This window comes from Ammospiza caudacuta, chromosome 2 (genome assembly GCF_027887145.1).
Source record: "Ammospiza caudacuta isolate bAmmCau1 chromosome 2, bAmmCau1.pri, whole genome shotgun sequence".
Taxonomy (NCBI): Eukaryota; Metazoa; Chordata; class Aves; order Passeriformes; family Passerellidae; genus Ammospiza; species Ammospiza caudacuta.
The window spans coordinates 87,085,745-87,113,643 of NC_080594.1; positions in this window are offsets into that span (position 1 = coordinate 87,085,745).

Sequence of the window (27,899 nt, forward strand, 5' to 3'; positions counted from 1 at the left end):
GACTTTTTTCCTTGAGTGTTCTCTGTATTCATTAAACGCAAAACACTATTCCATTTACCACAGTTAGTTTTGCCTTCCTCTGAGGAAATGTGCCTGATTCTTACAGCTGAACAGCAAGAACATTTTCTCACAGTGTTTGTTCTTTAGACAACAGAAATAAAGCCACATTTTACTAAAAGCATGCCAATTTTTGGTCTAAATTTTCATTCCCCAAAATTTAGACTTTCAACCACAAAAACAGCTTTAAAAATGTGTCCTAGGAAGATGACTTCTAAGAAAATGCCAAAATAAACTCTAGCCCTTCCTCTTCTGAGGTAGCTTGTAAATGTGGCTGGTCACAAGACTGCAGTGGGTGCATCTCTCTGATTTGTTTTCCCAAGGATACTAGACTCCTCCATATGGGTCTACCTTCAAAAACTCTGTTTACGGGGAGAATTATTAAGCAAGAAATGGTTCAGCCTGGGTATGCTTTCTGTTGTCTTACAACTCCTAAAACTGTTTAAAAATATAGCAAATTTAAAACAGTAAAAAATATAATGGTCCCCTCTTAAAGAAACTTGATTTGGGATTTAAGAAAAATCATTTAAAACTTAGATATCGCATTCCATGTGACACCTTTCATTTAAGATGTAAATGCTTTTCATGCAAAAATACCAAAAAACTGAAAAGCTTTATATTTTGATACCAGTTTTAAAAAAGGTAAACCCAGTCTTCAAAAATTTGTGTAAGAAACTGGCAATGATAGTAAGACTGAAAAATATCCATTTTCTGCACCAAAGAGTAGATCATGCTGCCTTCAGAAACCAGCTTTCCATTCCATTCCTTATCAGGAGGGAGAAAAAACTAATGTACGTAAGATATTGAAATAACCTAGAAAAAATATTCTGTGTTAGGTGAACGATATCATGAATATTTCTTATTATATGGACAATGAACATTTTGGTCAAATAATCCCTGGAGAATCAGAACTGAGCTGAACAAAGTACTAGCACATCAAAGCTATTGCATATCAGAGAAAGCAACACTATCTCAAAAAGCTACTTTTTTCGCAATAGAGATACTACCATTTTCATTGAATGTTCATTTTTAAAAGCTCAATACAGCCAGAGTGAGTTTTGAACAATAATGTGTGGGAATGTGATCAGTAGCTTTATTCTGTTTCTTTCTGCAGAAGTTCACTAAGGATAATGCAAACAGCTAAGAAAAGGAACTTGAAATTTAGGAGAAGCAAAGAGACAAATAAAATCGGATGTTCAGCTGTCTATTAAAATGTTCTTTTGAGAGGTCAAGAAATTGATCATGGGTGAGATCACAGAAGATATTGAACCTTAAACTGCTTTGGTCTTTTTTTCTTTGCTAAAAAGACAAAGTCAGACCCAACTTGTTACTGGAGCTTTAGAGCCCAGCAGCCGTGTGCAATTTCTGGCTAAGAAGCAGGAGCAGCACGACTCATACGGTTCCCACAGCAGGCAGCAGCTTCTGCTCCCAAACCCCTCCTCTTTTCCTCGTGTTGTCATTGTCTTCACTCTTATTGTCTCAGAATATCTTTTTAATTGCTTATCAAATGCATAGTTATTGTATCATAAAATCTTCAAAGCCATTTCCCAGTCCCATTCAGTTGTGGAGCTGAACTTTTATACAATGATATATCACAATGGATTATGCTAATAAGCTTGTTAATAGCTCCAGCAGTGTTAACTGAGCGCATTAAGACAAACTGATCCTTGCTATAGATTGGGAAATGTTTTATAAGGGGCATGTGATCTAAGAGCAGCCATGACAAGGCTAGTAAATAATAGCAGAAACTGGCATGACCAAAGAAATGCTCACCTAAATTATTTATATGTTAATCAAAAATACAGTTGTTAAGCAATATCATTAGTTCATTACTAATTGGTTTATGGATTTGTGATGAATTACTTATTTGCATGCAAAGTAAACCCTCAGCCTTTTGTTCATCGTTTCTAACCTTCAAATACTTGCAGGTTTTCTCGCTGCAGCGCTCGTCCTTCACTAAAATGATTACATCAGCTTGTCAGAGAAAGTAGATTTTCAAGGTAAAGACATAATTTTCTTCTGAAATGTATGCAATATATTATTGTCATATATTTTTTAAAAGTCATAATATATCAGAATTTCATGCTTGAGAGTTATGCAATTAATGCTATACAGTGTGTATATTTCCTTATTCTCCACCAAAAATCCTACACTTTGAACATTTATTAGTAGTGGAGACTTGTTTCATTCATATATATCAAGTTGAACTGTCAGGCACATTATTATGGGGAATGTTAAATTCCACCTTAGTGGAATCAGATTGGGCTGAGAATAACCAAAGAACTTAAACAGGCCTATGGATGTATAGTGGAACATCCTAGAGATGTGACACAGTGATTTTAAGGTGAAGGTGAAGATCAGTCTTTCATTTGGTGCCTGAACTCAATGGCAAATTTCTTAATTATAAGATTTTCAGAACTGCAGTCTCTCATCAGGCTCTTCTTCTCTTTTCTTTCCCTCTCTTCCTCATATTCTTATTGCAGCTCCTTCCTGTCATCGCCTCCTTTTTCTACTTCCATTTCCCTCTGTGCAACGATTTTCTTTCTCAATTATCCCCCCTCCACACAACACAGTCATCTGTGTTCCCAGCTGATTTTTTCCAGCATCACTGCTTCAGACTAAAGGAGCTAGATCCAGGAACCATCATTGCATTTTTCTCCCTTTTGAGGTACTTTCCCTGTGAGGAAGAATTAGCCTTCCTCTCTCCTTTTCCCTTTCCCTTTCCCTTTCCCTTTCCCTTTCCCTTTCCCTTTCCCTTTCCCTTTCCCTTTCCTTTTCAAAAATCATGTAAGCCATGAATATAATTAAATATTGTCCATCAGCTTGGCACACATTCTTTTTTTTTAAAAAAATCACTTATCTCTCTTAGAATTTATTAAGAATAATTATTTTATATTTTAAAAATATATTCTTCAAGGAGGTAGGGATCACTATAAGCTTCCTAGGGATTTTTCACTTGTTGTTATTATTAAGCAGAAGTTCCAGATGTGTAAATGCAAATAGGCCTAGGAAGGACCAGCAGTCCAGGATACAAAAACAAGATGCTGTGAGCAAAAACTAATGCAGATGGAGAACCCTCTTCCAACCAATCTCTCTATGTAATGAACTAACCAAATCTCACCTTTCAAACACACCCTGCAATTGATTTTTATTTCCCTTACAGAAATCTGCCTTCTGAATATCTTGGAAACCCTTCCATCAGTTGACCTTCTAGGGTTTTGTCTTTGCAGTCACAGGGATTTTAGTGCATTTTCCAGCAGCTGCAGCTTGTTTTTCTTTGGTATTTATCACCTACAATCTGGCTCAGCCCAGCAAGACATGCATCACAGTCTAATCCAAGCAAGTCTCACAAGGACAAGAGAAACCTGACCAAAATTAAAAAGAAAGTGAAAGGCAGCACAGAAGAAGACCACCCAAGACAATGAACAACTTTTAGTGGTGTGATAAAGCAAAATTTTAATTACTGCTAATATTTTATTATTGTATAATAATAATAATAATAATAATAATAATAGACTATATAAAGGGACAGCATAAACAGATGTCGAGAGAGGAATTACAAATATTTCTAGTCCAAAGAAATGAACATAGCATCCAGTTCAGTCACACCTTGGTTCAGTACCACACACAAGTAAATATTGCAGATAACTTTGTACAATTCTCTGTATTTCTATGGTGGAGATCTTATGTCAAAAAAATGTCCAGAGGTCCTCTTAAATTAATCTTGGATGACTGCTGAAACTATGATGAGGTTCTTTAAATTCCTTATTCCATGCTGAAAGATAAAAACAAAAAAAAAAAAGAAAGGATTCCTATTCTTCAAGCAAGTTAGGGCTGTATGAAAAATTAAGTTTCCCACTAACTTCTCACAGCATGAGAAACCCAAAGCGTACATTGAGTCCCTTCTTTGCTGCTCATATATTGGAATCTTGACCTTTTGTTACTGACATATTTGTAAAAACTTTCTTTTTTTGTCTTCTACAGCAGTAGTCAGATTAAGTTCTAGTTGGGCTTTAGCCCTTCTAATTTTCTCTCTGTAAAGCCTCACAACATCCTCGTGAGATAGTTCCCACTTCAAATCTCTCTGAAGAAAGATCTGACTGAATCTAGCAGGTATAAACACATGCAATTTTCTGAGAGGGATGCAAGGAACTTCACCTATCCAAGCTAAAATTATATTACCTATCCAAAATCTGCATTTACCAATGCATGCCAGTGCATGTCCATGTGGGAAACTAATTAATGCCAATCCTCAGTTGCACGTGCAAAATTGAGATTGTAACTACCACAGCTCCTGTAAGCGCCTAAAGGCCAGCACAACTCAACTACTGCAGTAGAATAACTCCTAATCCCCAGCAGTTAACACGAGCCAAATCTGTTTCCCGAGGCAGGGAAGGAAGGCTCAGTCAACAAATAGAAACCCATTCTCTCTCACACTTATGTCTTATAGCCCTTGGCTACCTTCCTCCATCTAGCTTGCCATGCTTTCTTCTATACAGAGATTTGAGGAAGGATTCAGCTTTAGCCCCATGTCTGTACTTTGGTTCACCCTGGGCCTCCTAGAAGCTGCCAATCCCAGCATGTGTGCCAAAAAGTGCCTGGTAGTGGCTTTGGGGACACAGCTGTAATGAGCTTTGGGGTGCCAGAACACACGTAGCGTGCCCCTCAAATATCCCCAGCCCCTGAAGCCCTGGGGGAGTTTTGGGTGGTGAGCTGTTGTCTCCAGGACGTGATGCTTTCTTTCAGGGTGACAGGAGCTCTCCTGACCCTCTGAAGCTGCTTTCTCTGTGGCTCCTTCCAGGTGTCACCTTCTCTGTTCAGGGAGCCACACGGCCACTCATGACTCATGCAAAGAGAGGCGTCTCTAGACAGAGCAAGCTCACAAGGAGAGAACCTGCTAGGCTCTGGTGTGACTACAATTGAGGAAAAAACAACAGTCACCAGTAGATGTCTGCCTACAAACAAAGCTGGAACGAAAAGTGAAAGAAGTAACACCTTTTTGTGAGCCCGATTGTCAAAAAAAAAAAAAAAAAAAAAAAAACACACAGAAAGAGTCAACTAGCTACAAGGAACGAAGTAAGTGATCTTTCCCCATTATAATCAGGACACAGAGCCTGTGATATCTCTGAGAGCTCAATCTAAATAAGGACCCATCTTCTCGTCTATTTCACATTATGAATAAAAACATGAAATTAGTTTCATGTCAGAAGAACAACCCTTAAGACACTTGTAAGTTATAATTATAATTTCTAAGCTGTTTGGCTTGTCAGTATCAAGGAATTCACAGCCCAAGACTTCCAGGACTTTATAGGCTGAGACGTGCTGTGCCAGCTACTGAAATTAACTATGAATTTCTCATCTGCATCCTGATTTATTAACTACAGTGAGAAACAGAAAGTTTAAAAAAGTGTATTTGCATAGCTTGCTAGAATGGAAGGAGCCACTGGCTGTTCTGCTCCTATTCAATAAACTGCTAGCAGTGGGTAAATGTAGGGATTTCTTCCTGCAAAAATATTCAGTAGTTTTCTTGTAAATAAACACTGACAAATTTTTACCTCCACTGAAGAGCAGAGCCGACCAGTGTCAATTTCAGGATTCTGGTGGATTCACTGGCAGCAAAAAATGAAAAGGAAATGTCTTGGGACTCTCTTTGCTATGCAAAACTCCATTCCCTTGTTAGATCTGACTCAAAATGTTAACATTGCCTGTGATGTATTTTGAAAGAAACAATATTTTTTACATACTTTGAATAAGAATTTTTAGAGTGAAGGCTGCCAAAAAAAAAAAAAAATTAAAAATCCAGGAACAGAAATCCATTTTAGGTTTTCAGCTTTTACCAAACAACAGCAAAATAAATTTTAAAAAAATTAAAATTTCAAAAAATAAAATATTACATCCAAGATCAAAATTTTATTCTTCAAAAAAGTTATTAATTTGTAAGGGGTTCTGATCCATGATTATACAGATCAGATTGTATTTTCCCCCCAGTTTTGAAATATTTTTACAATAACAACTCTGAAATTCTGCCCTTTACTACTATTTTAGGGATTTAAGGGGCTTGTCTGTATTTCAGATTTTGTTTGGGGCAGGTAGAGTAGGGTTTTTTTCTCAAAGTCAGCTGGTTCCATTTTGTAAGTTCCATTTTGTGATAGCAACCCATCCTGGATACCTATAAATCACTAAATGATACAATAGTTTCTGGAAACAAAGGCAAGTGGCAATCCTTGTCATCATTTTTAGTTGGAAAAATGAGGGCAACTAGACTGAAATAACTTGCCCAGCTTATTGCTCATTGAATACCAATGTCAAGAGGACATATGCCTTTGGTTTCTGGGTCCCTGGCACCCTACAGGTGCCCTGTAGGGATACTGCTCTAATGAAGCTCCCAAATATTCTTTTATTTTTCTCTCCCTATTTCTTCTGGAATTTGTTTCTTTTTAGCAATTGCCTGTCTTGCTTCTCCCCCTCCCCACCTCTGGGCTTTCATGATGTACCACTCCGCTGTTTGAAATTTTAAAAATTTCCATTGATGAACAATGAAACAAAGGCAAAAAAGGAAAAGAGTCTCCAGAATTTCAAGGGGTCTGATTACATCAGATACATTTAGAAAACACTCCTGATTTTTATTTTGCAAGATCAAAATCCAATAACAATAATTTTTGTAATTGAATCACTATTGTGCTACTTATGAGTACAAAGTTATAATTAGACCCGGGACGCTGACATTTATTTTCCTTTTTTATGAACAGAACATTTCTAAACTCCTAATAGGGCTGGTGTTCAGCCAAACACAAAATAGAATTTGAAATTAAATTTAAAGGAGCAAAGAACCAGAAGAGAATGTTCTTGACTCTGGTATTAAAAAAGGTTTTTCAGAGTTTATTCATTCTGGCTGTGACAGCGTTAAATGACTCTTCACAGATATTTGATATATATTGACTGTACCAGATTAAAAGTTAGACTTTATTTGTAGCATAAATCTGGTAGATGAATATGTAATGTACATTCTTCTTTTATCGCAGTCATAGAATACGCTGAAACTTTAACCCGCCAGAATGCTATCTACATATTTCCCTCCATATTTTGTATTCATAGAAATAATCACATTAGTTGTTGGATACCCTTTAGCAACACACTCTTCTTTTAGTAAATAAAAAAGACTGCCACTTTCCATCATTTCAGAACACCTAGAAAGACAGTAAAATCTTCAGAGCGATCGCATCTTTCTTTTGCTGGCTCTCACACGCGTTCCCCCTAGAGAAGCAGATGTTTGACTTGTCTCATGTAAAAGGCAAAAATTGAGTTACAGCTTCAGATTGCAAGATTTGCAATGTTTGCTACAGTTTATTAATGTTAACCAAATAAAAATGACATTAGTGAAAAAGATCTACATGATATCTCAGAACTCCCAAGATTAGGCCAGATGGTCACTTCTAACTGATATAATCTAGTAAGCTCTGTTGAGAGACAGGCTATTGATTGAATTTCTGCCTTTAAATGCAAGCTCCATATCTGCACATGTCCACAGCGATATCAGTTGCTTAAAATCCAATACAGAGGTGTAGATTGGGAGATGATGTTAGTTGCTACCTATTAAAACTGTCAATTCCATCTGTTGTCTAACACTTTAAAATACTGAGTGTTGTTTTTAATAGATCAGTATTAGATTAAGAGGCCGTATATCAAGGCTCTTACTAGCTGAGAAGTGTGGGTAAATGTGTAATTAAATGACACAATGGAAAAGGAACTCCGTGGGCTGGAACTGGCCCAAATTAGCATCAAGCAGGAAGGAAATGCTGTGATTTAGGATTTCTGCAGCTGCCAGACCTCCCTAAAAATGAATAATGTGCAGCCCTACTGAAATTATCTTCACAAGCAAGTATATCATGATTAAAACCTGCAAGTGCTGTAAGACATGATTATCCAGCTCCCCACAGTGCACTTCCACAGGTACTTCAGTGACTCTGTACATTTGCCTAACTACCATGCTCTTATGGCATTCCCAGAAGGGCTGTTTCAGATGGCTGGTGACAGCCCCATCAAAGCCATGTCTCTGGATCGTTGTATCCCTAAAAGACCCCTCTCCCTCAGAATATAGTTGAAAACCACCACTGGGGGTCCTGGGGATACACATAGGGTGGGGCCTCAACCTGTCCCTTCTCACAGGTGTGCAGCATCTCAGGGCCCTTGTCTGGTAGCAAGGGCTGATAGAGAGGGAGGGTGATGGGCAGCCACTGCCAGCATCAACATCCAGCAGCTATGGCTGCTTAAATTTAATCAGAGAGGAAAGATGTCCTTCTTGAACCCTTTGTAGCAATATGATCACAGGAAAGGGAAGAACTCCTGTCAGGGAAGGGTGAAAAAGAGCATAAAATTAGGGAATGGATCTTAAGTGCAGACACACAGACAGAAGAAATCGCTTGTTTTATAGCTCTTAACATTTGTGTGTAGAAACTAAATGAACCTATCCAGCATGTTGGAAGAAAAACAGAAAGGGCCAGAAGCAGGATTCGTATAAAAATGTATGGTTTATTTTTCTCACTACTTTTTTTGTTAGAATAAGCAAATAATCTCCTAATTATTGATCCTAGCTGGGCCAAAATAGAGGAAAAATGTGGGTTTGGTGCTCTTTTGGCATCAACTTTCAGAAGACTTTTCAGTTTAAGTAAGAATTTTCACAGCCACATTATGGTGACCTTTGAAGGATGCAGAACAGGTTCCAAGAGAGGAGTTTGGAAGCAACTTGAAAAATTCTGTTTGCAAACTACTAGTGAAGGGTAGTAAAAACAGCTTTATAAATTCCCTGAGTACACCACAAGAAGTGTTTTGGATACATAAAGTCTCTTCATGTTATTAACCAGTACAAGGTACATGAAACATTCATGGAAAATTAATGTTAAATGACTACTACAGTATACTCATAGAATACAAACTGTGAATTCAGAAACACTGTATTCCCAGCAGATATGCAATTTGAAGAATTATGCTCATTCCAGATAGAAACAGAGACAATATTGTGTGATGTAGCTGATAAATTAACCAGCAAAGGTCCAGCCTCATGTATCAAATACTCAAAAAAAATCTATAGGACCAGAAATATTTCAGGGTAACATAAATCTACTTAGAATAACAAATTTCTTCAAGGAATGCAAAAGTTGCTATACAGATTATCCAGAGAAACAATAAAAATTCAATTAATTGATTATTTAGAGAGTTCTGCTTGCTGCTTACTATCCTAAGCACAGAAGCTGTCTTCAAGGAAGCATAACCTTCATGATCTTTTTCTCTAAAGTTTGAAACACTTGATACACCACAGCAGAACAGATGTAATAAGCATTTCAAGTGAGGAAAATAGCAATCCTACCCTCACCTTTCATGATTCACCAGCATATCCACTTCGGTGAGATTCTCCCTCATATGAACGACACTACCAAAACCAGAACCAACAAAGATTTTTAAAGGTATTTCATAAGAGTTAAACCTTTGTAACACGAATGGACAGGGAGAGGGACTGGGTATTGCAGCATGCTTTAAACTAAAAGTGCTAATTTTAATTACAATAATGGGCCACTGAAAAATCTTTGTTCATAAACCAGACTTGATCAAACTAAAGGTTAAAAATCTTAGATACATTTTAAACGGTTTTTATTAATCCAAATGGTAGAAGAAAAATAGTGACTATAATAAACTGTTCTTTTAAATGGATAATAGGTTTTTTAACTGATGTTCTCAAGTGAGACCAGGAAAATGAGTAGCTAAATATAAAAAATGTTATTTTAATATAATATTTCTCCCTCCATTCTCCAGCAGAAATGGCAATTCACAGAAGGAACTATCACAACAGCAGAACCAAAGTCATGATAAAATATTAGATCTGCAAGTTAGTGGGTTTATTTTAGGAAGAAGGTGGTTTTAATGACAGCATAGATGGGAGGAGTCACATAAACACAAGCAACTCAAGTTGAACCTTACCCCATCACACACATCACATACTTTGGCAGTTCCAAGATTTACACATAATGCAGACTCCCCTAGCACATGAGCTTTTGGCAATTCCTTTTCTTTACCCGCAGGACTTCTAAGCAACCAGTTAAACTCATGATTCCTTACCAGACTTGTCATGCTTATCAGTGGTTCTGTATTTGTGGTCATGTAGGAATCAAATGCTAATTTTACATAGAAAGGAAAACAGTAGAAGACTTACCAAAATAAGATATTAGAGGAATGATGACAATGCAAATCATAAATATGGGACGGGAGAAAAAATTATCTGATATAGTATAAATTAATTATGGTGAACTGCATGCCTATGCTCATGCAAACACACATACTTAAAACTGGTTGAAAAAACACAAGGTGTAGGATTGCAGCAGACCAAGGAAAAGCAAGAGCATTAACATTGCATAAGAGATGATTAAGGGGATAGCATCAAACATATGAAATATTCTCCTGCTAAAATACACAAAGGATTCTATTGCTATTGAATTTTCACCAGCTGCTAACTTGGCTAATACTGTTAGGAGAACACAGGGATGGGACATGCCTCGAGACTAACACCAGGGGGAATCATCTTTGCAGACTTTATCCACCTCTCCCCAAAACTGTCCCTAACCCAGACTCTTCTGCCCTTCTGCCCTTCTGCTGTATTTTCCAGCTCCAGCTCAGAATTGCTATTTCTTTCTTGTTGGAACTGTGCTGGAGACGCAAGTACTGTATCACAGGAAGAGGACATGGGGGCCAAGAGAATGATGGAGAGGAAACAAAAAAAAGACAGAGCAGCTGTCTTTCCCATTTCCTTCTCACTCCCTTTGTTCTCAGACAAAGTGCACAATGTTCCAAATCAGACCTTGATAAAGGCATCCAACAGGCCCCATAGATCACATTCTGCCCAGCAAAAGACATTGAGTGCAGAGCAGCATTGAAAATCTGTTGCCTTTGGAAAAAAATTTTCTGAGTGCTGAGTTCTTTCAAAAAACCTGACCAGACTTATGAGCAATTTTGAAAATTTGTTTCCCAGGAGTCTGAAATGCTTAATGTTAAAGCACCAAAGTGCAACTGCATAACAGGAGCTTGACCCTCAGCACCAGGTTAACTGAGTTTGTGGCTTTGTATAGTAAATATCATCAGGTCAATTATGTACCTGTCCTTGTCCATCTTTCCTCTAGGAAGATTTGCTAACATAAAATAGAACTTACTGAATAGTGTCTATTTTTTGCATAGTATTTCCATTTCCAGATGAAGAAGAGAGTGACCTGCCTGACATGGACATTGAATAAGATGGTCCTTTCTAGCAAGTTATTGCAACCACTGTTCTTTTTGCAAGTTATTTGGATTTATTTATTCATAATATCACTTAGCACAATTTTTTCTCCACTTATATCTTTATTGTAACAATAAGTGTCACCGATGCGGCAGCAAGAACAACCCAGAGAAAAGATTGCAACTCATTATCATTCATTACTGTAGTGAAGAGAGATTAGAAACATAATGGAAGCTGAGAGAAGATGTACCTTTGTGTCACTTGCCTTGTTCTTCGCTCAGAGCCGGGAACTTCCATGGGCAGTGATAGCAACTCTGTCATTGGCTGCCACTCAGTGGCCTTGGGTGGGTCACTCAACCTTCCAAGGACTTGGAAGCTCAGATGAAAGGACAATTACATGGAAAGGCAGTGCTGTATTTGAGACCTTTCCTGCTTTTACATCTATATTCTTGAGCTTATGTGGATAGCGCTGCTTAGTGAGTTACTGTTGTTTAATGCTTCCCATTATAAGACCTAATTTTCAAATATTGTAACTTTGCCAAATTGTAGTAATCCGAGCAAAAATATTTCATGTTGTGTGACTGCCACAGTGTGACAAAAGGAGTAGTTTTGTCACATTAATATTTAGAATTTTAAAAGATAAAGAATTCTAAAGATAAAGAATTTCTAAGCAAAACAAACAAACAAAAAAATAAAGTTCACTGTGTTAAAAAAATTATGACAACAGTATGACAGACAAGCTCCCTGCTTTGGTAGAGCAATATGGTATTTGTTAGGAAGTGCCATCTCAGCTGGGAGCTCCTTTTGCAACCATCTGAAAATCTATGTGTTCTTTAACAAATTATTCCATTTTGTAAAAAAAACTATTCATTAATATTCAGTGGAAAATTATTTTGTTTCAGAGACTGTTATTTGACAATTTCCATCAACATACAGAATGTCCTACTATCTCATAGTTTTGAACAGGCAGGGGCCATGGGGATCCAAGCACATTTCATCCACTCACAGCTCCTGTGCATGACAGGAGTGCCTGGGTGATTGCTCTGGGACAGAGCAAGACCTACTCTTCACTACCTCTGTCCATTGTAGTCTTTAGTTTTGCAGTAGTACCTGAACCATGAGGAGAAGAAGAAACTGGTGAACAAACACTTTTCCTTTTCTGGGCCTGTCACAGTCACATATTAACTCACATGATTTTGAGAAAGTCCAGACAAATCCAGACTCCAACAAATAGCTTACAAATTTATTCTAGGAACAAAACTATGAACATGTGCATGTCATAGCTGAATGGTGCAATGACACCATGTGGAAAGAGGCTTGATTTGGTTTTTGTTTTATGCCAAGTTCTTATGCACTTAGGATATCTAAGTTCACAAGGAAGACGCAAGGTCTGTAGTGATTCCAGGTTTTTTGTCCAACAGCTGAAGGACACCTCGTTGCATCATCACCTTGCTATTTCAACAACACCAAGCACAGTTGTCCAACATTCACACAACAAAATTCTGCTTTTTGACTATAATATAACTTCATGCTCTGAGGCCTAATGCACAGTCATAAGTTTTTCAGCAAACTCAGATTATAATGCAAGGGGCAAAGATCCAAGCGGTCTCTACAAGAGCTAGATGAAGTAAAGTTTATCTGTGAATGCAGATAAATAATGGCTCAAGCTTTCCTCTACCGTGTCTGCACTTATTCAGCTACACTACCAAGTTTAGTTTTAACTGCATGGAATACCTCCCCTCTGCAGTATGCCTTGTAGTTTCATGTATTATGAAAGAAACAGAGACCAGAAGCCTCGCTTCCAGAGATCATCTGGAGAAATGACATGTGGCGCATCTTTCCTTCTCCTGTCAGTGGCACTAATAAATAATCTGTGATAGTGTCTTGCAAATGCATGGGTGTGAAGATGGTGGGAAAATATACTGCCAAAAATGTGTTCCTGATCTTGGAAATCAAAGTTCCAAAGTAATTATACACACAAATCCGCCCCACATTTAGGATTTTCTGAGGGAGAAGAGTTACAGACCGAGCCTGCTGAAAAGTGAACATCAGCAGGTTTTTCAGAAGCTCTCAGCATGTAAGTGGGTGGTATTTCTCAGAGCATAGCCAGATAAGTGTTGAGGATCTTGGATCCCACATCTCATCTCAAACACTGTTATTTGAAAATGATCCAGGACAGTCTGACAAAGCCTTTATTTAATATGAAAATGACACCTCACTGAAAACTTCCTATGGGAGAACTCCCCATAAAATATATGCCATAGGACACTGTGGGTCACTAAATTTAATCACCTTGTTTCTCAGGCAATGGATGCTATGTAATCTCATCCACAAATTTACCAATGTCTATCACAGTATTTATTAAAGTTCAAAGTTTGAGTTCAAACTGCTTGGTTTTGGACTTTTCTCCCCCTATTTAACATACCAGACATTGTTCTAAAATTTAATTGATGAATGGAAGACTTTGAATTTTCATTCTCATCCATGGATGGCATGTGCTCAACATGCCATGGGAAAATCCATCTGGGGTCTGTCAATACTACATGAATGTGGGATTCCCAGCATCTGAAGTGGCATGAGATTTGTCCATCATCTGTATTCCCCTTTCCATTCTACCATATTAAAACAGCTATTTTATTATGCCCATTGTTTCATATCGCTCCCTTGTGAAGAAGAAGTGTGAGCTTCAAAATTCAGAAATTCTAGAGTCATCTGTTCCTCAGCTTGGTTTAGTAGCAGACATCACCCGCTTGCTTCCTCTTAAGCACAGCACAGATTTAGTAAACTGTCCTCAGTCTGGTGAACAGTCATGAATGGGGGTGGAAAAATGATTAATTGCCACATTTAAAGAGCTGATGCCTTCTGTGAAACCCACTTTTCAGTGTGCAGATGTAGGCAGCACCTCCAAATACATTGGGCAATTAGACAAGTTAATAGAAATTACTTGTAAAAGGTAATTAGTTTAATCTAAAAAGGTTGTTGAGGTCATAAGTCGTTTCTACTGCTTTCTGGTTTTGGAGGGTTTTTTAGATGAGTTTATTAGAGAAAAAATATTGCTATTATTGCCTTTTTCAAAATAAAGTACTGCAGCTGCTAATTCAAGCTCTAATTAAATGCACATTCCTGAACTTGATATTTGCTTGTGTTTCATGTCATTTCTCAACTCTGACTTCAGGACAGACTCAAAGCTGACACCTCTGGATCTTTCATAGAATATTCTTCCCTCCATACAGACTTCTCTGTCATCAAAAATGTGGCTCAGATATTTGTGTGTGTATGTCTGCAGGTAATGGACAGAAATTTAACAAGCTTTTATTATCCACTCTTAATATCAGCCTGAATCTTTTGGTTAGTTGGGAGTTAATTGCCAGAAGGTTTTATGGTGTATCTAATTGGGTCAGTCATCCTTCTATGCCATGAACCCTACCAGACTGCCAGCGTGCCCTGAACTCAAACAGAGGGTAAGAGACCATCAGTTATTTAGTATGTGCTAGAAGCATGCATTTTCTTTTCACTCCATGTGAAAATAGTTAACCACAAGGAAAGAGTCCCACCCCTCCACTTTGCAAAATGGTGAAATTAAGTTTTCCGTACAGCTACCAGGGGACTGCAGTAAATTACCCTGGTAACAGAGTTTACATTGATTCTGAAAAAAGCACTTGTCCATATGTAACAACGATAACCTTTTAGAACGTTTGGAAAACAAATCTGACACCCCATTAAAAGGCAAATGATTTTTTCTCCACACAAGAAAAAGAAACTTTTAAGACATAGAAGGCTATTAATAAATAATGGGGCTTTTTTATAGGAAAGGCTGACATGAAAGCTTAAGCTATAAACTGTATCAGAGGCAGTATTTTGACTTGTGTGGTTTATTTGTCAAAGCAGTGAGATGGGATCTCATTTTTATTAGCTGCACAAAAGATATTTTATTGAATGTCACATTGTAATTTGATTTTAAAAGGAATAGAAAAAAATTACATTTTCTCGGATACGTAATACTGCAAAAACATGATAGTCATACTAACCACTAACCACAACGAGTAGCAATATAAGCCCTACAAAATATACACTAGTACCTTACCAATGCAAATGTGTATTTTGAGATTCCATGTACCAGAATATTTTTTCTGAATCTGGTTTCATTTATTACTGTCAGAATAATATATAAAAAATATATGCATGTTATTAAATTATGTATGTAAACAACTAACATAAGAGTTAGATTTGAGAAGAAGCATAGATTTTAATATTTTAGAATTTGTCTTCAAGCTTGTTCACATAATTCATTTATTTACAAGAAAAAGATCATAGCTGAATGAAACACAGACCAGTGTTTATTACCTAGATATGATGGGAATGAGAATAAAGACCCATAGCATAAAGTAAAGAAGTCTGAGTTAATTATATTCTTTTTCACTTTGCCATTGACTCCCTGAAAGTTGTTTAAGCCTCCTTTGGTCCATCTCCATATCCATACTTGTGAGCCCTACCACAAAAGGTAGCAAGCAGGATCAGTGTCTGACGAAAGAAAAATACAGCTTCCAGCACTCTTTGTGGTACCAGTTTTGTCACAAGAGACAGTGGCATCATCCCTGGGTGGGCAGCCTGGGCTTGGTCCTGGGATGGAGCATTACTGTGGAGTGCTCAGCCCCTCCTCCTCTTCCCCAAAGCCACTTCATCACACCAGTCAGCCCTGTCAGGCCCTGAGGGTGAGCCCATAGCCAGTGAGAGCCAGATAAATGCACTTTTGTAACTCACAGGAAGCATCCATTGCCACTTCACCTGATCAATATAATACAACTTCATAAAAACCCCCATGTTATTCAAAACAAGGTCCGAGTGATATGGAAACATATTGCAATTCTTAATATTTTCACTAATACTAAGCCAGTGAAGTTTTATATTTAGCTCACCTAGAGCCTCACTTTTTGTCAACCACCTGACACATCCAAAAAGCAGTTTTCCAATTGCTTAATTTTTATAAGCAAAATAGAGGGAAAACAAAAGGAGAAACATTAGAAGGTGAACCAAAATCACATTTAAAATCATAAGTACAAAGATGTGTTCTACAATCCCAGTGCTGCTTCACCAGTTTAAATCCACTGAAGTTGTCACTGCACCCTGGACTATTAGCAATCTAGCAAGGCTCTCAAACTCCTCAACTGGAGGGAGGTTACAAGTTATCAGCTTCTCCTGCAGAATTCAGCAACAGACAACACCTACTCTTGAAAAATCTTATTTAGATAGAATCAGTTCTAGCAGAAACTTAACACGGGAAGCACTTCAAAAATACTTGCCAATCCATGGTCTTCACCATGACAGTTTAAAATGTGATATAGATCCCAGAGGGAAGCATGCAAGAAACATACATACTACTCCATCCCAAAAGGCGAGATTGCAAAACAGCTAAGGAAAATTCGTGACCAAGAGCCTGCAACAGCTCTTGCACTCCTGAAATATTTGAGGTTAAAATCAGTAATGGTCTCTTTTGTAGTCACAGTGTTTATTTTTTGGGCAGTGACTAAAATGATGGGCTGCAGAGTGAACAAGTGTATCTACAGCTGCCAAAGGCTGTCTGCTGTAAAGTCCACACAAGGGTGTTGAAACATGCTGGAGTGTCTTTCAAGGCATAGAATTTCTTTAAGACTCCAGTGCCAGTTTATTCCTTCTCACTTTTAAAATTAAAATTTTGTCCAAGAGTTGGAATGAAGACTGCTTTCTCAAAATCCATACTTTGGTGACTGCGGTATTTTTCTGAGAAGTAGGTGTTCCTACAGGCAAAAAAAGACAATTGTCAGATTTTGTTGGTTCTCAGGTAAACACTATTTCCAAATCAGATTCCTACAATTTCCTCTTCCAGCTGGATTTGTAAAGAAAGCAATAGCTACCACTGTGCTGTGTAAAAGCTCTTTTCAAGAGCGCTGTAAGGTCACTATTGAACATCTCAAGCGCTCGAGGGACCTGAGACAGGAAAATAACACTTTCTGGCAGCTGCTTAGGGTGAAGCAGAAGCATCAAAGCAACTGATGAGCCTGAAAAGATCAAGTCAGGTCTGAAAACATAGAAAAGGATGATTGTGGGCTCTGGGAACCTCTCTATTCAAACAAGGAAGTTCCTAGAGGTTCTGGATGGTTTTGGAATTAGGCAGGAGTATCTGAATGCACTTCCAGAAAGTTCCTGTGTTAGGCCTGAATGACCTAACCAGGCATTGAAGCCCTTACTAAGGCGTTAGGAACTTCTGGTAGTGAAATCCAAAGGTGTGAACAGAAATTCAGTGCAGAAAAATATGCAGATGCTTTCTTAAAAGATAAGAGAGATTTAGAATATGAACTCCAACAGCAGCCTCCCAAATCCTGAATGATCCTAAGGCCTGACTCCAGAGGGCCTACGGTAGTTTTGCTGTTAGTTCTACAAAACGTAGGACAGTATCCAAATATAAAATCCTCTGCATATTTGGGGTTTTTTAATGTACCTAAAGGCTGTTGGGCCTCACAGACTATTTCAGCATTTTTTGAGGAAGAAAATATCAACAGGTATGTTCAAAGTCAAATGACAGTACAGCAGTTCCTCTCACTTGCCTAACTTATTTGCATCTCTCTAATCTGTCTTTGGTCACCCACAAGGGTCTTCAATCTAACTCTCAATAAATTTTGGAAAATTCTTAGAAAATACCCATTTAGGACCATTAATGTTTTTTTTTTTTTTATAGTGGGAGAGTTGAGTCCCTACATTGCATGCGTTCAATAGCACAAATGATTGGAATAAACCACATGACGCCTTGTGTTTCCTGAATAGTTTAACTGGAATACCAAATATTCCTACGGCTACCACATCTCTGACTTTTACCAGCCAGTTATCTTGGGCAGATGAGAGCTGCTCATCCCTGTCAGAGACAACATATTTATTCTGCACAGTCTCCTGGTGAGAGGGATGTAGGTTACTGCAGGGCAGCACAACATCTACCCCACACACCCCCTCTAAATTGCAGTCTTGCTTTTGGGAACAAAGGCTTTCGAGAGGTCAGCTGGGCACCTCCCCATATCCACCTTCTTATTGTTTTTTGCTATTCCGCTGGCAGAGAAACTGTACTCCTGCTAATCTTATTAGCATCTGCTTCATCTGATCATTAGCATACTTCATTTGCCAATCAGCATATCCTAATTATTACTGGGCACCTGGCAGTGGCCACAGCAAATTGTGCCAGGAATAAAGCAAATGTGTCCACTCTCCTCACTGACTCCACTGAAGTCGCTGATGTTGCTCCCTACCTCTGCCTCACGTCACCTAGGCTCAGGCCAGCACACATTTCATGGCTGCTCTGCTAAATGACTCTCTGAAAGCACCTGCTAATTCACCCCTGACACAGCTTTTGCCATGCTCAGACCCCAGCTATAAGCAAGAGCCATACATTCTTGTCCCCAGCACTGAATCCACAGACTAGGCTGCTCTTTCTTTACCACTGCCATGGCACCTCTCATCCCTTCATGTCCTGCAGTCAGCACAAGAATGGTCCTCAGAAAATATCCAAGCATTTCAAAGTTTGGCCTGTATCACTAATTTCTTTGGTTTCTCTGTAGAATGGTGATGAAAAACATTCATCTTACAACAGTATAGCAGGGGATCTGGCCACTTTCGAAGCACTTTAATATCCTTTTAGGGATAGCATCATAAAAATATAGTGTAACTAATAATGTCTGAGGATTTTTGTTTATTAATTATGAGACTTAAATGAATTTCAGATTTTTAAACCCTGCAGATCGGGACTAGCACGCCAATATCCAAGTATTTATTAGATTTACAAGAACATTGACTTTAAGGTTATTCAAACCAGATTTTTTCTATTAATATTACACTGTTGTGCCAATCTCACAGCAGTTGGTATGTTATGAAGAAAACATCAGAGGGGTGTGGTAGTTGTCTGCAAAAGTTCAAAACAACACCATGGCTACAAACATGATATTGCTCATCTTGGTCTAATATTCTCAACCTTTTTCTGACCCAGGATTCATAACCAACAAAAGGAAAATATGAGGATGGCTTTTAGAGTTGTTTTTTTTCACCTAAGCTCAAGATGCCTGCCATACAGACCTCTCTGCCTGGGATAGGAGTCACCAGCTCCCTTTAAGGTCAGCAAAAGGTACTTCTGTTGTGCAGCTCATTTGAACAGGTTGTCATCTTGAGGGTGAGACAAATTCTTCTCAGAAGAGCTGGCCAGCTCAGATGCAAACACTCAATTCAGACAGATTAATCCTGCCTCCACTCAGTTCCCGATAAGCTCCATTAAATTGCAAAGCTGGTGCAGAAGAAGAGAAAGAGGAGAAAAGAAGCTATTTCTGCAAACATTAAATAGAAGGTCCACCAGGAAAGGGTTACCATCATCAGGGTGTCACAAGTGACTGCCCACCCCCTTCCTCACCCCCCAGAATCACCAGCAGCTTGGGGCAGCAGCTCGAGGAGGAGGCTTTGGAGTCTGTCAGCAGCCCAGCTGCTGGGCCAGGCACAGGAACCAAATTCCCACCAAGGCTTCCCAGAGGGGCAGGAAGCAGGACCAGCTCAGGGGCTTCGGCACTGAGGCAGCAATGTCCTCTCTCCCTTCATGCAGGCACTGTTACCTTCTCTTGCCTGGAGCTATAAAAATCTCTCCTGTTATTAATTACCGCCAAAGTTTTTGAAGTAAGAACAGCTTTAGTACGTTATCCTTGACACTGAAATTCACACTATCAGAATTATGTTATTTATTATTCCTTTGCCCCGTTAAGAACTTAAAAGTTTTATTTTTACTAATTGCCAGAGATTTGATGGCAATTTAGTTGGTTTTCTGTAAGTTACCTTTCATTAAGCTGGAGTGTATCACTTTCAGAAATGCAGTAGTGTTCTTCTGTCATGTGAGCGCTATTAAAAATGCCCCCTTTTGATGTGCAACCCCTTTAAATCTCTCCATATATGTGAAAGCCGTCTGGCTCTAAGGCAGGGGCTCTTATTTGGGTTTTTTACAACCTAGCAGAGAATAAAACTAATAAGTATTTCTCATTCTTTAAAGATTGATTTATTATCAGTTCCAAAAACATGCCTTTTCGTTTGGAAAGTCATTTGCTCGGTTATGATTGGATATAAACAGCTGCTAAGGGTCAGCACAGGCCTTGGTGCTTGTTATTGCTTGCACTCCTTATGATTTTAGCTCAGCATAACTAGCAGTGGTGTCCTGGGATTCCAGAGTCTGTACTGATTACCAACAAAAGCCTCTTTAAGATCAGCAGAAGCAGTCAAGGGACTAATGGTGCCAAGGCAGTCTGAGGCACTGGAGCAATGCCGCAGGTCATAAAATGAGCAATGACAATTGCCCTGTCCTTGCTGATTTTATCAGCCTGAGAGTTTTTTAGTATCACACGGAAGACAAAAGGAATCTTTAGTCTTGAATAATATTATCAGCAAACGTGGCTTGTTTGGGGCTTTTTTTTTTGATTTTTGTTTTCTGTTTGGTTTTGCTGCTGATCGCGTATTGTGTTCAAAAAGGCAGGTGGATGGATGTCTTAGTTATTATATATATACATAATGGCTTTACACCAGTGGCAGCTCCTTTCACTAGCTACTTGCTTTCACTGCTTTCTTAATATGCTTATTTTGGAGAAAGTAACAAAGAAAAATGGGAAGTTTTACTATTTTAAGTATGTTTATATATGTTGTAAAGTGGATATTATTCTTATATATGAATAGCTAAACTGTATGTCAAATTCACCTCATCAGTAGAGTTTTCATCAGGGCTTAAGCTAAAATGGAAATGATCTGTGACTACCTCATCTCTCACTCCAAATGAACATTTCAGAAAACCACTATATGACTGGCACTCTGTGCAAAATGCACAGGGATCAAGTTGAAGAAGTGTTCACGCTTCTTCAGCTGTGATCATCTGAATGAGGAAGATTTCAAAGCATTGTGGAATTCCCTGGAAGTTACACCAGAGATGAATTTGGCCTTTAGAATGAGGTTTTATACATCTCATTCACACACAGCTTTATCACAAGTGGAGACAATTTTTAAGAGAGTCTTAAAATTAATCCCAAATGAGGAAGCCTCTCTCTGAATGAGTGAAACTTGGCAGATTTACAAATTCAACCTGAGATGCATTAGCAGATCTTGTGTAGAGAAATTTGTATAATATCTGCCTACATGATACCTGTTTAAAATCAGGTCTAGCAATCATATTTCTCCTGAATTGAATACATCATAGAAATAAAACATATCAACAAGCAGTTCAGGCTTGCTGTGTTTTGAAATACTGGGTATTCCCATTTCCAGTACTGACTATTACCATTTCCAGTAAGAGCCACATATTTCAAGTACACTCAAATTCAGTCACTCTCAGGCCCAGATTTGCTAAGGGGTGTGGGCACCACATCCACTTGGTATTCACTGAGCTCCTAAATAACTTCTTCATTTTTTTAAATTAAAATAAAATAAACTGGGGGAAAATGTCCTGAAATAAATTTGAAGGAATCAAAACAGGTATTTTTTTTTCTGTATGTGAAAATCTCATTCAAAACGCGGAGAGCTTGGGGTGACCAAAAAATGGTCTGGAACTGTAAGCTTGTAATTGCTTTGCAGATCATTTATATTTTCATGCATAATTTTAATGATATCTGGCACAAATCATCACTAATGACAATCCAGAGTTCAAATAGGAAGAGCACAAATTCTATGGCATAATTCATTTCTGGCAGCAGGGGAAACTTAAATCAAGATTCAGACAATTATGTAAGCAGAGTGGAGACAGTTTGTCACACATCACTTCTGTCTTGGAATTGCCTGTGTGCTCTTTCAACTACCTCTGTGGTTCATTTCTAGGTATTCATGCAAGGTGTCTAATAGGATGTTACTGTAGGGTCTCATTGCAAGTGATGCAGTAGACAGAAACATTTAGCACATTATTAAGCAGGGGAACACAGACAGGGTCAAAAAGCAGTAGAAGAAAAATGGCAAAAGAATGAAAGAATGAAAAATTAAACATATTATCAAAGGAAGGCTCGGATAAAAAAACGTTTTCCACTACATACATATTCTATAAGAAAGCAGAATGTATGTTTTGTAGCAAAATCCCCAAATGCATGCAAAAATCTCTTCATAGAAGACTGAATAATACTGAAGATTTCCTTCAAAATTCTCATGTTTTGGTCAACAGACAGGTGCACCCCTTTCAAATAAACATTCACTAAAAGCTTATGAAAGAATTTTGGGGAGAGAGCTCTCTGATCAAAGAAGACCAGAGGAAATAATGGACAGAGGCAGTTTGAGTATTTGAGTTTGGTGCCAAGCTTATGACTTTCCCATCTTTCCTATCTCCAGTGGCCTTCCCATCTTTTTGATGTTCAGTCCAGCATGCATCAATACCAAGTTTTTCATTTTGTAGGCTGGCAGTGGGTTCCATTAGTTAAATTTCTGAAATTCCTCATGTTCCAATTCCCTTGTTAGTCATTGTTAAGAACCAAATGTACAGCAATTTCTTGACCCAAAGAACAAATGTTTCTTGCAGGATCAGGCAGAAGGAAAGGCCCAACCCAGAGCAGGCATTACTCTCTCCCTCAGCACACTCGTGGCCAGTTCTCACCCTACTCCTTCCTGTTGGCACCAGCTCTGAGATGGACACCATATAAAACAGTCTTCAGTGGAGAAATTTTTGCTGGACAGTTCCCCAGTGATATTTCCAGAGTCCCTGAGGGAGGATCTGCGGCAAATTTTGAGGCTCACTGTAATTCATACAGCATCCTTTAAACAAGTCTGTGAAGCACAACTGCACTTCATGGAGACTCTAAAAGGCAGTGCAGCTCAGATTTCCATTACCCTCTGAAAGAATAGCCATGATAATAACCAAGGAAAACTTGAGAGCACTTGAGTTCTGTTTGTTGCTCAAGACTAGCTCAGGGCTAAAACACATATATGCTCAATTGACACTGTGATACCACTCTTGTGTCACTCTGTGGGGAATAAACTGGCTAATGTCAAGTTATTAAGAGCCAGTAAGTGTTCAGAATTGTTATACAGAAAACACATTGACATTATCTATGATTGGGGTACGGGGGGTGTTTAAATAGGAAATCTCTTGCCCATTTCTTTTTTCATCAAAAATAGGCTGATGCAGACATGTAGGGAAAAACTGGTGCACACCTTAATTTGACTTTGATGTGTAGTGAGGATGACTCACGGATTCCCAATCTGGTAAAACATACCCCTAGATGCTTGTGTAGCTATGCCCACTTCACAATCAGGCCACTTACCAGCATGAGTAAAGTTATGCAGCTATTCTAATATGTCTTCTGCACATTTTTATGCAATTGCATTTTTTCCTTTAAAAACCCACAAATTTGAAAACAAGATGTCACTTGATTATTTGCAGGAAGAGCTTAAGATGAACATACAAATATCTTTTTTACTTAGGACTACCTAATAATCCCGAATCTTCAATCTATTTCCAAAGTTACTCAGACCACCTTTATTTTTCTTGACACTTTTTCAAATCCAGAAACCAAAAGGACATAGTTTCAAATGTGGTTTGTTTTATAATGCTCCTCTTTATAACATTCAGTGCTACTTTAAAATTGTGTCCAAATATGGCAACATACTGGCCTAATTTTGTGAAGACAATGATAAATAATGAATATTGGTGAAAGAGAAGTAGAATACAAGCTGTTTCAGTAACAGCTAGTATTTTTTTTTTATTTTTCTAGTAAACATAAAGCTAGAAATACCATGGATTTTTTTTTTTGCCTTGGAAACACTTCTGTAAGAAAAAAAAGGAGTGAATTATTGGTTTCATCCAGTTGTGCTAGTTCTAAAGGATAATGTTTATAAATTCCACCCCATCAAACATTTCACACTGCCAACATCAAGCAAAGAGATGTGTTTGAGAAGCAAAAGGGAATCCTACCAGGAAAAACATTATGTGCCTAGTGTAGTTATGTAAAAGTAATAGAGGATCTTGGGGGATGAATCCCCAAGAAGCATCAATTAATTAATTGAAGAACATGGCAAACAAATCCAACAAATTCCTCAAATAGATGGCATCTTATCTCTAGTACCAAATGGGTAAGATTATTTTTAGAATTCTGTTTTCTCTAACTGGACTCTTACTCTGCACCAGCTAAGAAAACACAATATAAATACCTATAACAATTAGGCTGTGATCAATAAGAAATCAAAAAGCAAAGCTCATACTTCATATAATTTTAAATACTCATCCTATAGTGCCCTCAGACAGAAATACTTGGTGAAAAGGAAAAAGGTGCATTGGTTACACAGTTGTAAAATCTCAGTGATTGCAGCAAAAAAGCTGTGTTTCTTGCTTGTATATACCAATTGTTAATTCTAACAGAGGTACAGAAGTAATGGAAACATTCTATGTCAAGTACTACATCAAAATAATGGGATGTTTCTGCTCCTATACAGGCTGCTGTGTACAGACATGGTTGTTACTTAACATGTCTGCCTGCTTTTAGAGGACAAAGGTGGAAACAGAAGTACTCATGTGGGTCATAGTCCTGACACGTGGCCCACATATCCTGGGTGAGGAAAATCTCTCATATCATGCCGTTTGATGTCTGCTTCCTAGAAAGCTTAATCCTACAAGTGGGACCTCATATTGAACATGTGTAATCTTGAAATTGGAGTTCTCATGAGATTTGAGGCCTAATTTGATAGTCAAAAGACATTTTTGAAGTATCTCTGCTCTGCCTAATGCAGATGCAGAAGAGGGATAAATGGGGCACTGCTGGTTTGCAATGCTGGTGGGCATTGAAATGGGTGATGAGAGGAAAGAGAGCAAATAAGATATGAAGCACCACAGTCTGTGAGGATATTTGGGAAAGACACAATGCAGCGCCTGAATCTGTAACTCTAGACTTTTTTGTCTGAACTCAGATATTAGTGACACTTTGGGGAAATTAGCAAGGAGCACTGGCAGACTTTTAAATCATGTCAAAAATGTCTCCTAATGCCTGTTTTAAAATAGTCTCTTATCTACAAACCATGTGACAAGTACTTCAGCTAGACAAGATGATCTCTGCAGTTTGCAACATGACTGAATGATTCAATTTAGGGCACAAGTTAATCTTCAAGTGATAAAATAGGACAGAAGTCCTAATAGTAATGTCCAATTTCCCTATAAAACAATAACCAATGCAATACTAATAGAGTGATAGCTGAGCCTCTGGATTGTCGATTTCTCGGCTGTTTAGGTGGCCTGGAAAGGCCCGGGGTGGCCTTGAAGAGCCGACGCTTCAAAGGACGAGAAGAGACTTCTGATCTTTTCTCGGTCTCATTGTTTATTAATTGTTTATTTAAAAGATTTTCTTTCAGCCCAACAGAGGTCTGCTCAGCAGCCAGCCATGAGCACACTGCGAGCCCCCGGGGCGGTCACTTATCTTTATACCTGAAGTTACGTATACAATATTTATAACTTTTCCCCAATACCTTCTACCCTTATTAACCGGTGCACTTTTAGTAATAACCAATCCCAAAGTGCCACCATCACCACAGAAGATGGAGGCCAAGAAGAAGAAGAAGAAGGACAGGACACGCCCCAATTCCTCCATCTTACTTCTTTAGACCCCCCTGTACAGAAATCCTAAACCCTGTGTCTTACACTCTAATTAACTTATCCCTTCACCATTTACCCCAGTGAAATCCTCCTATCCTCATACAGGTGTCGTCTCCTGTGTAGGCTCAAAGTCCAGCCACCAGACACTTCTGGCAACATTCCAGGACTCCCAAGCCCCCCAAGGGTGTTCTCGGCCACTCTGCACCTCCATCCTGAGGCGCTGAGATCCCACACTGGATTACTGCTTTGAGTATGGGTAAAAACTCTGTCACTCAGAGGGACTCTGCAGCACAGAAAAGCTGAGTTATTCAGTCTGAGAGAAAGAGCAGAGTGAGTGCAGTGTCAGGCTATGAGTGTGTGAAGGATACCATGGGTCCTTCTTACTGTGTAACTGTACACAGACACTCCACACCCTCTCCCACTCTCTATCCATCCTGGCTGCTTACAAAGTGAATTCTGTAGCACAGGAATGCAGAGTCTTTTCAACCCTACTCATAACAAGATCCTCCAAACCAAAATTTTCAAATTAAAATGCCCTTAACCTTTCTATTATCATCTGGGTGCTAAATATTCATAAAACCATATGTGAACATTCTGCTGGTTTTTCCCTTTGTTTGAGGGTCTTATCTACTGGTCCAACACATAGACTAAGAAAATAACTAGCACCTAATTTTGAGCTACTTTTATTTTAAATAAGCATATCCCTTGACTAATAACCTGGTCACCGTGCAGTGTGCTACTGGATTCAAATTTGGCCCCAACCCACTGTAGACCAAGTAATCTCAGGCATGTGAGTCATTAGAAGAATCCCTCTGAATGTCACACATATAATTGCAGCAAAAAGACTACCTCTATTTACCTCTCCTGGAATGGCTGTAGTGTAGACAAGCAGGCTCTGTTGACATTTCTCAAAACCAATTATTCATCTGTTAACAATTCACCTATTCTGTCCCTCCTGCCTCCTTTTTAAGGTCATGCTTTTCATGTAGATATTTAAAAGCTTCACTATGCAACCTATACAAGGCCCTTATTATTGTAAAACTCATTAAATAAAATAAAGCAACTAAACACAGAGTAAAAAGAGGATTCAAATGAACATTCCTGTTGAAGAAAATTCCTCTTTAACTCCTTTTGAATACTGGTGTATAAAACCTTTTCTGTAATCAATATTTACTTTAGCCTTTACCTTGGACACAAAAAGAAGTCCTTTCTGTATCTGCTAGTGTATCTCTAATTTGGAGAATGCAACATGTTTCTTCAAAAATGTTGCAAAGTATCAAAGTTCAATATTTTTATGAATGTTTTACAAAAGTTGGAGAATTTAAACCAAATATATTAGAGATATTTTCTGTTAGGTCAGCTACTTCATTTGTGCTGCCAAAAAACAAAAGACATTCCTTCCAATGCAATCCCTAGTGTTTTGCTTGGCTGTGCTTCAAATTACTCAAGCCAGAAATATTTTTATATAATTTTACATTATTTAAATCTTATGAAAAGCTGAACTTGCCTCTGATAAGCAGAAAAGTTGACATAAGTGTCCTGATACAGACTATCCTGAACATCCCAGAAATCTGTGACCTTATGCAGAATACAGATCAGCCATCTCTTCCTTGCTACATGAATTTCATTATAAAATCAGAACAGACCCAGAATGGAGCTGGCACCAGAATGGGACAGACTGTGACAGTTTTACTCATGCCAAGAAGTCCCTTACTCCATAGGCGTGTTCCCTGGCTTGAGTGAGCCAATTCAGTAGGAGCCTGGATTTAGTGTGAATGAAGGTACTGTAAATTTCACTAAAAGTGAAAGCACTTCTGTATTGCTATAAAATAATTCTAACTTTGATTTGAACTTATAGATTAAGTGTCCAGATGAGTGAGACAATGTAGTAAGAACTCTTGGACCATCACCTATAAACTAAACTCAACTGTAAATGTCTGAGCTCCTGGGAAACCAATCCCATACAAGACCACCTGTTGAAATACAGCAATG